Source organism: Bos taurus, chromosome 3 (genome assembly GCF_002263795.3).
Source record: "Bos taurus isolate L1 Dominette 01449 registration number 42190680 breed Hereford chromosome 3, ARS-UCD2.0, whole genome shotgun sequence".
NCBI lineage: Eukaryota > Metazoa > Chordata > Mammalia > Artiodactyla > Bovidae > Bos > Bos taurus.
The window spans coordinates 22633574-22649090 of record NC_037330.1 but is presented as its reverse complement, the minus strand read 5'-3'; the positions used below and the strand labels follow the sequence as shown (position 1 = coordinate 22649090).

At 44.8% G+C, this 15517-nt stretch overlaps 1 long non-coding RNA gene and 2 other non-coding genes across 4 annotated transcripts; all 3 read right to left on the bottom strand.

Annotated features, from left to right (window-relative positions):
* Positions 1-309: 309 nt before the first annotated feature.
* Positions 310-15516, bottom strand: LOC132344848 (uncharacterized). 2 transcript variants are annotated; one of them, XR_009493876.1, is made up of 3 exons: positions 15095-15516; positions 2021-2244; positions 310-862 (listed from the first exon to the last, which is right to left on the bottom strand). It is a non-coding gene; the product is annotated as an uncharacterized lncRNA (long non-coding RNA). The 2 variants fall into 2 exon arrangements; XR_009493877.1 differs by lacking the exon at positions 15095-15516 and adding an exon at positions 5428-6009.
* On the bottom strand, positions 5211-5374 carry LOC112446133 (U1 spliceosomal RNA). Its single transcript, XR_003034204.1, has one exon. It is a non-coding gene; the product is annotated as a U1 spliceosomal RNA (small nuclear RNA).
* TRNAS-GGA (transfer RNA serine (anticodon GGA)) lies at positions 5945-6016 on the bottom strand. The gene has a single exon. It is a non-coding gene; the product is annotated as a tRNA-Ser (tRNA).
* Position 15517: the final 1 nt, after the last annotated feature.

Below are 15517 nucleotides of genomic sequence, written 5' to 3'. Positions count from 1 at the left end.
TAAATATGTTCTCTATTCAGCCTTTTTTTTTTTCAAAGAGTTTTCTTTACCTTCAATTTTTTTAAGTCTCTGCCAGTTCCAATTTCTCATTTCTCCTTTCCTGTCTACTTCTATCTCGTGTTCCATATTTCTTACGTAAAATATTGAAGTTTTCTCCATGTGCATGTATCTACAAATGCTTTGTTCAGAACAATTCAAAATATGGATGCCATTTTACATTTCCCAATTTTTTTTTTTATTAATTTTGAGGCAATCTTTTCACTTGCTGAAATTTTTGACTCTCATTTTACACTTTTTTCTTCTGTCACCTTGGAAGAAATGTCTGCTATATAGTTTTCATCTTCACATGACTAGATTTACCTGAATGAGAAACACTTGTTCCAGTTCAGAAGGGATTAGTGCTTTGAGTGGCCTAGTTGATTTCTTTGTTTTAGTTCTGTCTTGTCCAGTTATTCTAGCAGAGCTAAGGCTTGGGGGAAAGGCTTGGTGTGTCTCTTGATTTGGGGATTCTATTTCTTCCGGTAGGACCTTTAATTTCTGCCAGTGGCACCATTCTTTTTTCATCACCACAAGTGTCCAAAGGGTGCTCCCTTCAGCTCGGTCTCACACCTGATCCCAGTAATTGTGCCTCCTCAAGATTGCCACCCTCGGTCCTCTGCACTGTCGAACCCCTTCCTATCAATTCCCTAGTCACCAGAGCTAGAGCCAATCATGTCTCAGACACCCTCTGAGTTTATCCACATGCTCTTTCTGTGAGTTACTTTACCTGAGTTCTGTCCGGAGTACTCTCTCCCTGATGCGCTCTCCTCTATATGCAGGGTCTTTGTTGATCCCTCTGCTGCTGTGTGGCTCCCAGACCTAGCTGAATACAAACCAAGTCACACCCACAGTGTTCTCTGGTCCCTGGTTGTTTGGGGCAGGGTTTTGAATGGTGTCCTTGACTCTCTCTGTTAGTCCCTAGCCCTCAGAATTGTATGTTGAGAGATTCAGCTGCTATTATTCTAGGTGGACCTGTGTTCTCCTATTATTCTTTTTCAAATCCAAAATTTCGGTAGTACACAAAAGTAGACAACAGAACACTCCCACCTTTGTCAGGCATGGTCTACAATTACCAGCTTATGGTTGAACTTGTCTTACTATATCCATGCACTTACCTTTTCCTATTTTTTTAAAGGAAATCTCAGACATCATGTTTCATCTATAATTATGTCAGCATGTTTCCCCTCAATGAGAACTCTTTTTGAAAGTATTATCATCATGCCATTATAATCATAAATTAATTCAAAATCTTTAATATCATAAAAGACTATTCAAAAATTCCATGTTTAAAAATGCGGCATTTTTTTCAGCTTATTTGATCACATAGGCTTTTAAAATTAATTTATTTGTTTATGGCTGCCCTGGGTCTTTATGGCTTGGTGCAGGGCTTCTCCAGCTGTGGAGAGGGGGAGCTCCTCTCTTGCCGTTTGCTGGTTTCTTGGGCTTCAGTAGTTGCTGCCCATGTGCTCAGTTGTTGCGGCTTGTGGGCTTAGGAGCCCCACACCATGTGGGATCTTCCTGGACCAGGGATCAAACCTGTGTCCTCTGCATTGCTAGGCAAATTCTTAACCAGGGAAGCCCCGCTCCCCCTCCTCCATTATTGTTTCTAAGTTAGTATTCTTTTTTGGATCCAAATGGAATCCACAAACTGGAATCAGTAAGATAATGCATTTAAGTCTCTTACATATATGCTACTGCTGCTACGTCGCTTCAGTCGTGTCCGACTCTACACCACCCCAGAGACGGCAGCCCACCAGGCTCCCCCATCCCTGGGATTCTCCAGGCAAGAACACTGGAGTGGGTTGCCATTTCCTTCTCCAATGTATGAAAGTGAAAAGTCAAAGTGAAGTTGCTCAGTCATGTCTGACTCTTAGCAACCCCATGGACTGCAGCCTACCAGGCTCCTCTGTCCATGGGATTTTCCAGGCGAGAGTACTGGAGTGGTTTGCCATCGCCTTCTCTGTCTTACACGTATGCTTACCTTCAATTTCTTCTTTCCTTTCTTCCTTGCTCTCTCTCTCACTCGCTCTCCATCTCTCTTGGTCTATTGCTGTCCTTTTTTTCCCTTTAAATCATTCATTTGTTGAAGAAACTGAGTTGGTTTTTCTGTAGCATTCCCACAGTCTAAACTGTATACTAGGGTGTACTTTAATAAGTGTTTCTGTCCTTCACACTTCCTTCTTGGTGGTAGAATAGACAGCAGTGCTGTAATGTAATGAAAATGCAAGTCACACACGTAGTTTAAAATTCTCCAGTAACCACATTGACAACTAAAAAGTATAAGAGCACAATAATGCAAATATAATCTTCTACATAGCTGATAATGCTATATATACCTTAAAGGAAATATGGGGCTTCCCAAGAACTCGCCTGCCAATTCAGGAGACACAAGAAATGCAAATTCGATCCCTGAGTCAAGAAGATCCTCTGGAATAGAAAATGGCAACCCACTCCAGTATTCTAGCCTGGGAAATCCCATGGACAGAGGAGCCCGGTGGGATATGATCCATGGACCCAAAAGAGTTGGATAAAACTGAGTGACTGAGCATACACACAAAAGAAATATAATTCTACCAATGTTTAAAAGTTGTGTTTAATAGAAAAATATTGTGCATGTCTCCAACTTTTAAGGTTACAGTCACATGAATTATAAATGAGAATCCAGGTCCTCAGTGCTACTGCTAAGTGCTAAGTTGCTTCAGTCGTGTCCGACTCTGTGCGACCCCATAGACGGCAGCCCACCAGGCTCCCCCATCCCTGGGATTCTCCAGGCAAGAACACTGGAGTGGGTTGCCATTTCCTTCTCCAATGCATGAAAGTGAAAAGTGAATGTGAAATCGCTCAGTCGTGTCCGACCCTCAGCGACCCCATGGACTGCAGCCCACGAGGCTCCTTCATCCATGGGATTTTCCAGGCGAGAGTACTGGAGTGGGGTGCCATTGCCTTCTCTGGTGGTGCCAGCTAGTATACTCTTATATATACTCTGCAATGTATATTATATATATATATATAATATAAAATATATTATAAATATATTTATATAAATATTTATATAAATATAAATTTATTTATATAAATATAAATATATATATATTATTATATATATAATAGCCCCCTACCCTATATTATATATAATATACATTATATATATAAATATAAATATATAAATATAAATGTATATATATATAAATAATATAAATATATATATACTCTGCAATGTACAGCTCAAAATAATATCCTTTTCAGTTTCCCAACCGAGAAATGAACATTGAACTACAGCGCCCCCTGGCTTACATAGCAATTCAGATCCCTCACCCTAGGGTCAAGTTGGCCCACAGACATTTAAGACAAACCTTTACTAGGCATCAACTGCATGGCAAGCCCTGTGTCAGACCCTGGGGATACAAATAGACTACATATAGCTTGCACCCTCCAGGGATTCCTATCAAGTCAAGTGAGACACACCCAGAAGCTGTGTTGGTTTAAAGAGAACCAAGCTCTAATGGAGGGTGTGGACATGGAGACCAGTGGACGCTGTGGGGCAAGATGTTTTCACAAGATCAGGAAACAACTTACCTCACCTCCCTTCAGGGAACCCTACCCTGATGCCATCTGGAGCTCCCTTGCCTGGCCTCAGTGCCAAGATTTCCTTTGGTCCTTCCTCCCATTGAAATGTCTGTGTCTTCCTTCCTGGTCCGAGTGTATGCTCCCAGATGGCTGCCTAGCTAATCTCAGAGCCTCATTCAAAGTCAAGGGTTAATGACTCCTGAATTTTAACAAGAGTTTTCAGTGCTGTAAATCAGGGATCCCAAGCATGAACAGCAGAGGGTCAGGCAGATAATGTCAGTATACTAAGCAGGCCTGTATTTGCACGTTAAATATGCAGGAATATTCTTTATTCCCACAAAGAGATACTCTCACCTTTTTTTTTTTTTTCTTTTTCCTAAACCACATTGTTTTCTGGAGCTGCCTTTCCCTTTTCACTTTTAATAAAGATCAAATACAGATAAATATTTCTCTACCAGGAGAAGAATGACAGTGCAACATGGTGATAAATGCTAACAGTCACGTGGAAAACTAAGGGGACTGGTGATTTAGGCAGTCTCAGAAACAAACTCTGAGAGTAAGATCTGATGCAATTAATTTATTTGGAAGGTGATCCTTGGGAAACATTGGGGAGCTGGAAACCAGGACATGGAAAGGAACGCAGCCTCTCAATAAAGGTACATTATGGAGTGAATTATAATATATAAATAAATAATTTATATAATATAAATAAAGGTACATTATGGAGTGAGAGGGAGGCCTGGCGTGCTGCGATTCATGGGGTCACAAGGAGTTGGACATGACTGAGCGACTGATCTGATCTGATGGAGTGAATTACCACTGTGGGTAGCTGGGATTCACACTCTGGGAGCAAGTGTAAAAGGTGCCTTTCAGCTATCGCATCTGAGGACTTAGGGACCTGGGGTCTTTATACCTCAGCTTTTATCATTGGTTGGTTAGGAGCTGTTGAGGGTAGTAGACTTTTAATTCTCTCACCATTCTGGCTGAGCAGGCTCCAGTGGGGCAGAGAAAGTCCTCAGGCAAAGGAACATGGGTTCTGGGGATTGGAGTCAGTCCTACTACTTTGTAACTATTCAACAGCCATATGTCTAGTGGTCCCTGTTTTGGACCTGTAGATACAGACACTGATGAGATTCACACTTGTAATCCTGGCAAGATTACTTCAGAGGATGAGATGGTTGGATGGCATCACTGACTCAACGGACTTGAGTTTCATTAAACGCTGGGAGTTGGTGATGGACAGAGAGGCCTGGCATGCTGCAGTCCTCGGGGTCTACAGAGTCAACACGATGAACTGAACTAGCTACTATAGTATATATATATAAAACAACGCATAGCCTCTATGTACAATACAAAAACATAAAAAGTTAATAGCTTGAGGGAGCAATGTATTCACTACTCAGCTGAACTTATTTTTTAATCGTGTTTACTTTTTGCAATCTCATGGACTGACCAGGCTCTTTCATCCATGGGGTTCGCCATTTTTTTCTCCAGGAAATCTTTCCGAGAGCTTCCTGCGTTGCAAGATATTTCAAACCGCCTGAGCAGCCAGGGAAATCCCACATTACGGTAGAAAGTAGTTTTATTGTTGAAACCATAGACACCAGGGGAAAGCGCGCATGCAGTCCTCCACTACCACAAATTATGCAGTCGAGTTTCCCGCATTTGGGGAAATCACAGAGGTCAACACACCCGCAGTGCAATGGGTGAGCCTCGCCCTGGGAGAACCACCTTCGTGATCACAGTATCTCCCCTGCCAGGTAAGTATGAAGTAATTCTGCCCGCCGCCCATACAGCCTTAGACACGTTCACTGTACGCACAGGCTCACTTTGCTATTGCCACCATCTCTTCCACCACCGACCGCACCCCATCGTTTCCCGCGCCTCTCGGGCACTCCTAACAACTCTTCTGATAAAATCCAAACAGTATCTCGGGAAAAACTTCCACAACCGGCAAAATGGCAGGCCAGGAACTGGTGGCCAGGAACTGTACCACTTCCGCTGCAAAATTTACATAAGCCACGCCCTGTCCCATGCCCCTCATCTCCTCTCTGACCCCAGGCCGGCTGCTGGAAGAGAAGTGACGTCATGATTCCGGACAGCTTAGGGAGCCCAGGAATCAGTGGAAGCAAACCGTTTATTCTTTAGGTGAGATGTGGGGGAATTTAGCCAGCCTCCTTGCATTCTTAACCTTTATTCTAGGTTAAGAAACTGAAGTCGCTCAGTCGTGTCCGACTCTTTGCGACCCCATGGCCTGTAGCCTATCAGGCTCTTCCGTCCATGGGATTTTCCAGGCAAGAGTGCTGGAGTGGATTGCCATTTCCTTCTCCAGGGGATCTTCCCAACCCAGGAATCGAACCTGGGTCTCCTGCATTCCAGGCAGACGCTTTACCGTCTGAGCCACCAGGGCCACCCTTGTACTGGGTTACATGCTGAGAATAGTAATTCTGCGGTCCTCTGTTATGCTGATCCAATTTTGTTTTAAGAAGTAATAAGTTGTAAAACAATGAATGTAAATATATATTTGTAGGAACAAAATAAACCATAAGTATGTGTTCCGTATGTAGACATATAGATTCAGGGTGCTAACTTTAAAAAAAAAAAAAAAGCACAGCGTCAGAGTTGTGAGTTCAAGTATTATTTGGGGCAAAATGAGGAGCTCAGGAGGCAACATTTCAGATAGCTCTGAGAACTTGCTCCACAAAGGTAGGGGTGAAGGTCAGTGTATGTGAAGGGAGAGTATGTGCATTCAACTGCAGATTCTTTGCAGAAGGTTACTGCTAGTCATGAGGATTACATGTCACCATGAAGGATTTTAGTACTTTTCTAAGTACTAGGAGATATTCGGGTCATAAAATCGGGTCCTGAAAATACATCATTATCTGAAGACTTGTTCTCAGTTTTTCCCAGAGTACAGAGTGGGCTCATTTCTGCTCTCCACCCTGAACTCCTTTCAGGGGGTGTTGAAAATTAGCGGCCACAGCCTTTAATCCTTGTAAAGATAGATGGCAAGTGCCAGTTTGTAGTTGACAAGAGTTATATCTCAAAGTTCTACATGGTGTATTTTCTGTGCACCTTCTTACTTCATCCTCATGGTCTCCCAGGTACCATGTTTAAAAGTGAAGTCGCTCAGTCGTGTCTGACTCTGCGACACCATGGACTGTAGCCTACCAGGCTTCTCCATCCATGGGATTCTCCAGGCAAGAATACTGGAGTGAGTTACCATTTCCTTCTCCAGAGGATCTTCCCGACCCAGGGATCAAACCTGCATTGGAGGCAGACACCTTAACCTCTGAGCCACCAGGGAAGTCCTTTTTCTCACCATACAGAATACAAAAGTTGAAGATTCTGAAGAAGCTGATGACCAAAATAAGGGATTGAAAGATGATGTGTTTGCTTGAAGAATGAGGTTTGTATGTTTTTTCTTACTGGATAAGACTGGGTTAGACCTGAGGGCCGGGAATGGGGAGGCTAGAGAAGGCAACCAGCTTGCTTTTCAGACCAGAGACCAAGGAGTGGAGGAACTTGATCCTTGAAGTGCATTTGGCTTAAGAGGGAAAGTGACTAGCCTGGAGGGAAAATCTTGAACTCAGCACCCAGTTAACTTTCAGGAAAACCTGTCCTTTCTTGGAACAGCTGACACTACTCATCCTGCACACTGACTTTAAATATTCTTTATCCACCACTGTCCACTGTAGGAGTTTCCTATTGCTCCTATAACCTGTTACTACACACTTCGTGGCTTAAAACAACACACGTTTATTATTTTATGACTCTGGAGTTCAGAAGTCCAAGATGCATCTCCCTGGGCCAAAATCAAAGTGACAGTTGGGTTGTGGTGATTCTTCCTGGAGATGCTAAGAGAGAATCTCTTTCTTTGCCTTGTCCAGCCTCTAGAAGATGCCCACATTCTACTCACATAGGCCCCTGTCATCTTCAAAGATAATTACAGCTGATCAAGTTATTCTCACAACACATTATTCTGACACAAACTTTCCTTCTGTCTGTATGAACTTTGTGATTCCATGGGGCCTCCATCTCAGTTCAGTTCAGTCACTCAGTCCTGTCTGACTCTTTGTGACCCCATGTCACAGCACATGGAGGCAGCACACCAGGCCTCCCTGTGCATCACCAACTCCCAGAGTCCACCCAAATCCATGTCCATTGTGTCGGTGATGCCATCCAACCATCTCATTCTCTGCCGTCCCCTTCTCCTCTGGCCCTCAATCTTTCCCAGCATCAGAGTATTTTCAAATGAGTCAGCTCTCTGCATCAGGTGGCCAAAGTATTGGAGTTTCAGCTTCAACATCAGTCCCTCCAATGAACACCCAGGACTGATCTCCTTTAGGATGGACTGGTTGGATCTCCTTGCAGTCCAAGGGACTCTCAAGAGTCTTCTCCAACACCACAGTTCAAAAGCATCAATTCTTCGGCACTCAGCTTTATTTATAGTCCAACTCTCACATCTATACGTGACCACTGGAAAAACCATAGCCTTGACTAGATGGACCTTTGTTGACAAAGTAATGTCTCTGCTTTTTAATATGCTATCTAGGTTGGTCATAACTTTCCTTCCAAGGAGCAAGCGTCTTTTAATTTCATGGCTGCAATCACCATCTGCAGTGATTTTGGAGCCCAGAAAAATAAAATCAGCCACTGTTTCCCCATCTGTTTGCCATGAAGTGATGGGACTGGATGCCATTTTCTTAGTTTTCTGAATGTCAAGCTTTAAGCCAACTTTTCACTCTCCTCTTTCACTTTCATCAAGAGGCTCTTTAGTTCTTCTTCACTTTCTGCCATAAGGGTGGTGTCATTGCATATCTGAGGTTATTGATATATCTCCCCGCAATCTTGATTCTAGCTTTGGCTTCCTCCAGCCCAGCATTTCTCATGATGTACTCTGCATATAAGTTAAATAAGCAGGGTGACAATATACAGCCTTGACATACTCCTTTTCCTATTTGGAACCAGTCTGTTATTCCATGTCCAGTTCCAACTGTTGCTTCCTAACCTGTATACAGATTTCTCAAGAGGCAGATCAGGTGGTCTGGTATTCCCATCTCTTTCAGAATGTTCCACAGTTTATTGTGTGCTGCGGTCCAGCCTCAGCAGAGTCCAGGGATACCCTCAGGATGAATGGCATCAGCGAAAGATGACACGGGGAGACCAAGCTTAGGTGAAACGGGGTCTGCAGCTTTATTTTCAAAAGGAGCTTTTATACCCTGAGTTACACATTTCCAGAAGTGAAAGATGCAGAGTCATGCAGAGTCAGCTCAACATTCCATCAGTTTTGACCTTTATTGAAACCAGGATGTTTTCTGCATACCTTTCCATTTACAAGGGTCTTATGTTATGTACATTATCTTCTGACCCGGAGGCCTGTTGACATTTTATGACCCTTTTCTGATAAAGGTTGGTCAACCAGAGAACTTATTTTCCTTTAAAGTGTTTTTTCTTTATTTTTCCAATCTGTGTCACCCCCAGAAAGTACTAAATAAAGTTACATTCTTATGGAGCAAAGGTGCAGTGGGTTACAAAAAGAAAGAACTTATTAACTCAAAGGTCTTACATTGCTAATGCCAAGGCTACTACTTGTTTTTCCTACATTCCAACTATATTAACTAATGCACTCCCAGGCACACAATAGATAAGGGATATGGAAGCTTGGCAGCGAGCATTGGCTCAACAGTGGAACCCTTCACCAGTACTGTTCTAATAATTTTGCACCCCTCGAAGGGCTCTATGCCCATTAGGACTTTTAGAATGCTTAGGCTTCCCGTGCCTTTCATGGTTGGGATGTTGTGAACAATCATGTGCGTTAGTTGCAAGAGTGTGGATAAACCTGTCAAGCAAGCTAAAATGCCAATAGAGGGGTTTGAATTGAAATACTCCTTTCGTGCCCAGGAGACTTATTAACTAGAGCCCTAAGTTGATTTTCTTCAGAGAATAGTGGTCGGGGACAGACGCCTGTTAATGTCAAAAGAGTTGGTGAAAGGCATAATATAGGTAACAATAGACAGACAGATTTTGGTTTCAGGGTAGATGCTCGAGCAGGTCCAGGGAGTCCCTCGAGTCCTGATCCGCCTTGCCTGTCAGGTCTCCTCCTCATGACCTTGTCATTGGTGGGGTCTCCTGTGCTGGCTCCTGGCAATTATGATCCACACAAAGGCTTTGGCATAATCAGTAAAGCAGAAATAGATGTTTTTCTGGAACTCTCTTGCTTTTTTGATGATCCAGGGATGTTGACAATTTGATCTCTGTTCCTCTGCCTTTTCTAAAACCAGCTTGAACATCTGGAAGTTCACAGTTCACGTATTGCTGAAGCCTGGCTTGGAGAATTTTAAGCATTGCTCTATTAGCGTGTGAGATGAGTGCAATTGTGCAGTAGTTCGAGCATTCTTTGGCATTACCTTTCTCTGGGATTGGAATGAAAATTGACCTTTTCCAGGCCTGTGGCCATTGCTGAGTTTTCCAAATGTGCTGGCATATTGAGTGCAGCACTTTCACAGCATCATCTGTTAGGATTTGAAATAGCTCAACCGGAATTCCATCACCTCCGTGAACTTTGTTCGTAGTGATGCTTCCTAAGGCCCACCTGACTTTTCCTTAATTTAATCACACCCACAAATTCTCTTTTTCCATGTCAAGTAACATAATCACAAACTCCAGGGACCCAGATGTGGGCATCTTTGGGGAAGCATTAGTCTATCACAGCCAGTCTCCCCAGTGAACACATTTCCGCAAGCATATCAGTCAGTGGTGGCTGCTCCATTCTGAAAGTGATCCAGGTGAAAGCAAGTCAGTCCACTGCTTCTGACGGTCAGCCAGTCAACAGCTGGGCCCCGTATTGAGGCATCTGAGTCAGAGAGAGAAAAGGAAAATGCCTGTGGGGAGACGAATCTGAGGACCCAGCCTGGGCAGTTCCCAGGAATCAGAGTTGAGAGCTGCAAATGCCTTCATGGGGGGAGGAGGCTGGGGAGGGTGTTAGGAGCTGAGTATATCTGTTTCCCTCCCCCACCCCCCACAAATTCATATCTTGGACGCTATTCCCCAGTGAAGCTGTATTTGGAGAAGGAACTTTGAAGGATGTAATTAAATTTAAATGAGAGCATAGCCTTGGGGCACTGATCTGATAGGATGTTTCAGTTTCAGTTGTCGCTCAGTCGTGTCTGACTCTTTGTGACCCCATGGACTGCAGCACGCCAGGCCTCCCTGTCCTTCACCAACTCCCAGAGTCTACCCAAACTCATGTCCATTGAGTCGGTGATGCCATCCAACCATCTCATCCTCTGTCATCCCCTTCTACGCCTGTCCTCAGTCTTCCCCAGCATCCGGGTCTTTTCAAATGAATTAGCTGTTTGCATCAGGTGGCCAAAGTATTGGAGTTTCAGCTTCAGCATCAGTCCTTCCAGTGAACACCCAGGACTGATCTCTTTAGGATGGACTGGTTGGATCTCCTCACAGTCCAAGGGACTCTAAAGAGTCTTATCCAACACCACAGTTCAAAAGCATCTATTCTTAAGCACTCAGTTCAGTTCAGTTCAGTCGCTCAGTCGTGTCCAATTCTTTGCAACCCCATGAATCACAGCATGCCAGGCCTCCCTGTCCATCACCAACTCCTGGAGTTCACTCAGACTCACATCCATCGAGTCAGTGATTCCATCCAGCCATCTCATCCTCTGTCATCCCCTTCTCCTTTTGGCCCAGCTTTCTTTATAGTCCAACTCTCACATCCATACATGACTACTGGAAAAACCATAGCCTTGACTAGATGGACCTTTGTTGACAAGGTAATGTCTCTGCTTTTCAATATATTGTCTAGGTTGGTCATAGCTTTCCTTCCAAGGAGTAAGCATCTGTTAATTTCATGGCTGCAGTCAAGGTTTTAGAAAAGGCAGAGGAAACAGATCAAATTGCCAACATCCGCTGGATCATCGAGAGCAAGAGAATTCCAGAAAAACATCTATTTCTAATTTATTGACTATGCCAAAACCTTTCACTGTGGATCACAATAAACTTTGGAAAATTCTGAAAGAGATGGGAATACCAGACCACCTGACGTACCTCTTGAGAAATCTGTATGCAGGTCAGGAAGCCACAGTTAGAAATGGACATGGAACAACAGACTAGTTCCAAGTAGGAAAAGGGATACATGTCCTTAAATGAAGAGATACCACAGAGCTTGGGCTTCTGCCCTACCCCAGCTCAAGTAACCTGAAAAGACCTTGTGAGGACCCAGCCAGGCAAGGACTATCTCCAAGCCAGGAAGAGAGCTTGCAGCAGAAACTGAATTGCTGGGAAGTTCCAACCATGATCTAGGACTTCTCAAAACTGTGAGAAAACAGATTTCTGGTTAAGCCACCCAGTCCATTGCATTTTTTTCCTGGAAGCCCAAGCTAATACAGGAGGTCACTTAGTCATTGACCTAAGCAGCTTCTCCTACTTGGCCCTTTTGGGGATCTGCCCCAGTCTTGTTGATTTCCAGTAATTAGCACTGACCACCTGCTTTGCTTTTAAAGGCTTATCCATGACTTTCGAATGAGGAGTCATCACGTGCTTTAAGATTTCATAGCATAGTTGGACATGACTGAGCAACTGAGCACAGCACACAGCACAGCATAATTTGCTACATGCAGCAATGGCCTGCAACAAGGATCTCAGAGTTTCTTTTGAATGAGTTTGACATCTTCAAAAATAACAACCCAGGATGGCCTGAGACAGCTGATCATTCTTCAGGATGACCCAATACACCATGTGGCCTGCATTTCCTCTTCTACTGGATGAGTTCTATGCTTTGGACTCTCCACAACCATAGACAAGGGTTTGGGTGCTGGTGACGAATCTGTGCCTAATTCTGGGGAGGCTCAGGGAAAAAGGAAAGAACTCCCAGAATCTGGGCATGGGAGGGGGTGGGGGCTGAGAGGCTGCTCTTCTGTGAATAAAGGAGGTTGGAGGGTGTGAGAGGAGCTGAGGTGTGTGTGTGTGTGTGTGTGTGTGTGTGCCCATTGTGTGTGTCCAGGATAAATTCAAGGGAAGTTCAAGAGAGGGCAGCTGCAATTCTGGGACCAGAGACTAGAGCACCTTGGCACTCAAGCTCTGCTCATCCTCCTCCTTCTTCTGCCTTTGTTTCCCTTTCTCCTCTGTGTCCTCACTAGTGTCTCACCAGTGTTTTATTGTTCCCACTCCTCCTCCCTCTTCCTGCTCCTCTTGGATCACTTCCACTACCATACCCCCTCCTGGTATAGGGATACACAATGAGCATACCCCCCCCCCACCCAGCTGCTCTCACATCCTCCAACCTCCTTTATTCACAGAAGAGCAGCCTCTCAGCCCCTGCCCCCTTACATGCCCAGATTCTGGGAGTTACTTCCTTTTCCCCTGAGTCTCCCCAGAATTAGGCACAGATTCTTCACCAGCACCCAAACCCTTGTCTATGGTTCTAGAGAGTCCAAAAAGCAGGCCAGCAAAGGAGAGGGCTGGGTAGTCTGAGAGGAAGATTAGGGAATATCTTCCACCAGCCTAAGAAGCACAAATACATTTCTTTCTAGTTACATCCTTGTTTGGAAGAGACAGAGTAAGATTGTTCCACTTCCACGGCCAACCGAGGCAGCACAGGCCTTAAGGCCAGCCTCAGGGATATGTGACCAAAAGTCAAGAACTCTGGACATAGATGGAGGACATCTGGTTCACAAGATCCAATTCAACTTAAAATCTTGGTGCCACCTTCTTTATAAGGCAAGTTCCAAGGGAAGGACCACGTTGTACCCTCCTGGCTTTGTTCATGTAAGAGTGCATAGGTGCATGCTTGTGTCTGACTCTTTTTGACCCTATGGACTGTAGCCCACCAGGCTCCTTTGCCCATGGGACTCTCCAGGCAAGAATATGGGATTGGGTTGCTATTTCTTCCTTCAGGGGGTCTTTCCAACCCAGGGATCGAACCTGTGCCTCCTGCCCTGCTTTGGCAGGTGGATTCTTTTCCACTGAGCCACCAGGGAAGCCTTGGTATTTTAGTAGTTCTGTCTTCTCCCTTCTCTATGGATTTTGTTATCTTCCCAATCAATGACCTTTCCTCATATCTATCACTCAGAGGAGGCTAATTTAGAAATATCTCTTTGATGTCTTTTTCCTTTTCCACAAACATTCTTTCATTCTGGGCTTAATCCTTTTGAACAATATTCTGAGTCTTTTAAGATTATTCAGTAAATATTTGTAAATAAAAATTGTGGATGTTGATATATTGATTCAATCAATCAACAGTTAGGTTGGCTCCCCAACGCCACTCCACCCACACAGGAAATGAGGCCTGGCTGTGGATGCCCATTGAACAGTGTCGAGAAAGCTCTGGAGGAAATTTTGCTGGCACCTCCAGACACAATTGTATGGTCAGGTCATTCAAAATGACTGTTCTCTTGCTATCTGTTCATTCTCCTTCACCAACCAATCCTTCACCCACATGACTACCCAATCCCCTTAATTGTAGAGCGTAATCAATAACCATCTACACAGTTGACCCTGCCCCCAGTCTCTGGTTTTCCTGGTGACTGGTGAGCCAATCAGCCGTCAATGGTCCCTATAAATTGTAGTCTCCCCTCAATTCCGCACCCCATACCCCCAGCAGTGAAGATTGCTGCCTTGTTCTGCCTGCTGTTTGCTGAATACTGTGGCATGTCACTCCAGGACCCTTTGTTTAGGAATTCTATGTCCACTGAACGGTTGTCTCTGCCACTGTCTATGGGCTGTTTTTCTTTTGTGTTGCAGCTGGGGAATTACAAGGCTTGCAGGCCTGCATGGTAGGCCTCAGTGTACAAGTAGGAAGGAGTGAGTGAGGAGACATGGGGCCAGCATTTCAGCATGGGAGGGACACAGGGAGCTTCAGCAAGTTCTGGAGAAACCTGAGAAGGTGTGTAGGTCTCCTGTTCCTCCCTTTCCTGGATCAAAACTAGCTGTGACTTGTAGGCAGGTAGGACAGGCACTGGCTGGTGTCCAACTTGATAACTAATGACTGAATATCTGCAAGTGGGTTGCACAGAAGTGGTGTATTTCCTAAAGCTTCTCCTCCCTGAAGCTTTGGAGTCTGAGGGCCCTTGGTTGGGGATTGTCAGGAAATAGCCCTTTCTAGAGTGAGAAAAGCTATGGGAGTTTGGGTTGGTGGGTCTAAGTAGCTCTGTTCTCTCTGCCTTCTTTCTTTGTTTCTCTAATTGGTGATTGGTGTAGCCAGGGAGGAAAGGGATCCAGGAATGCCTTCCTTCCCCTGGAAATATGACTGAACTGAGGCTGAAGCCTCTGGTTTTCTTCCCTAAGGACTCTGTTCTCATTGCAGAACTGAGTTGTGGATTCCAGGCCTGGACTGTAGAAGTTAGAGGTGAAGCCTGACCCAGGATGTGCAAGGAGGTAAGTTACATATTTGGGTAACAGAGGCTCCCTGTGTTGCTCATTCTCTGTCTCCAAAGACACTGTCCCAAACCTGCAGAAAAGCCTGAGGACTCACCTCCTGGGCATAAAGCTTGGTAGGTCGAATGCCTGGCTTTCCTCTGGCTCCTCCTCATGGGTTCTTTGCATGTTTCTTATGCCCTGGGTGAGCTGTTCAGGAGGCTTTATTCCTAAATAGCAGCAGTTGCTGCTGCGCTGTTGACAAGATAAGGGCACGTGAAAGGTCTGGCCTCCCAGTGTCAGCAGCCTGGGGGAGAGTGTGGGCAGGAAGGCCATCTCAGTGAGTGGTTGCAGGAGGCCCTGCAGACCTGGCTCCACCACGTGCCAATCACAGGACCAGGGCACAGAAGTCAGCAGGCAGCAAATGAGCAGATTTAGGATGGATGAGAAGCCAGGATTCTGGGGAGCAGACCTGTTAGATCTGCAGTGGGGAGAGTTATTCTCTGAGCTCAGATACAACAACAAAGAGCGGGGAATGGGA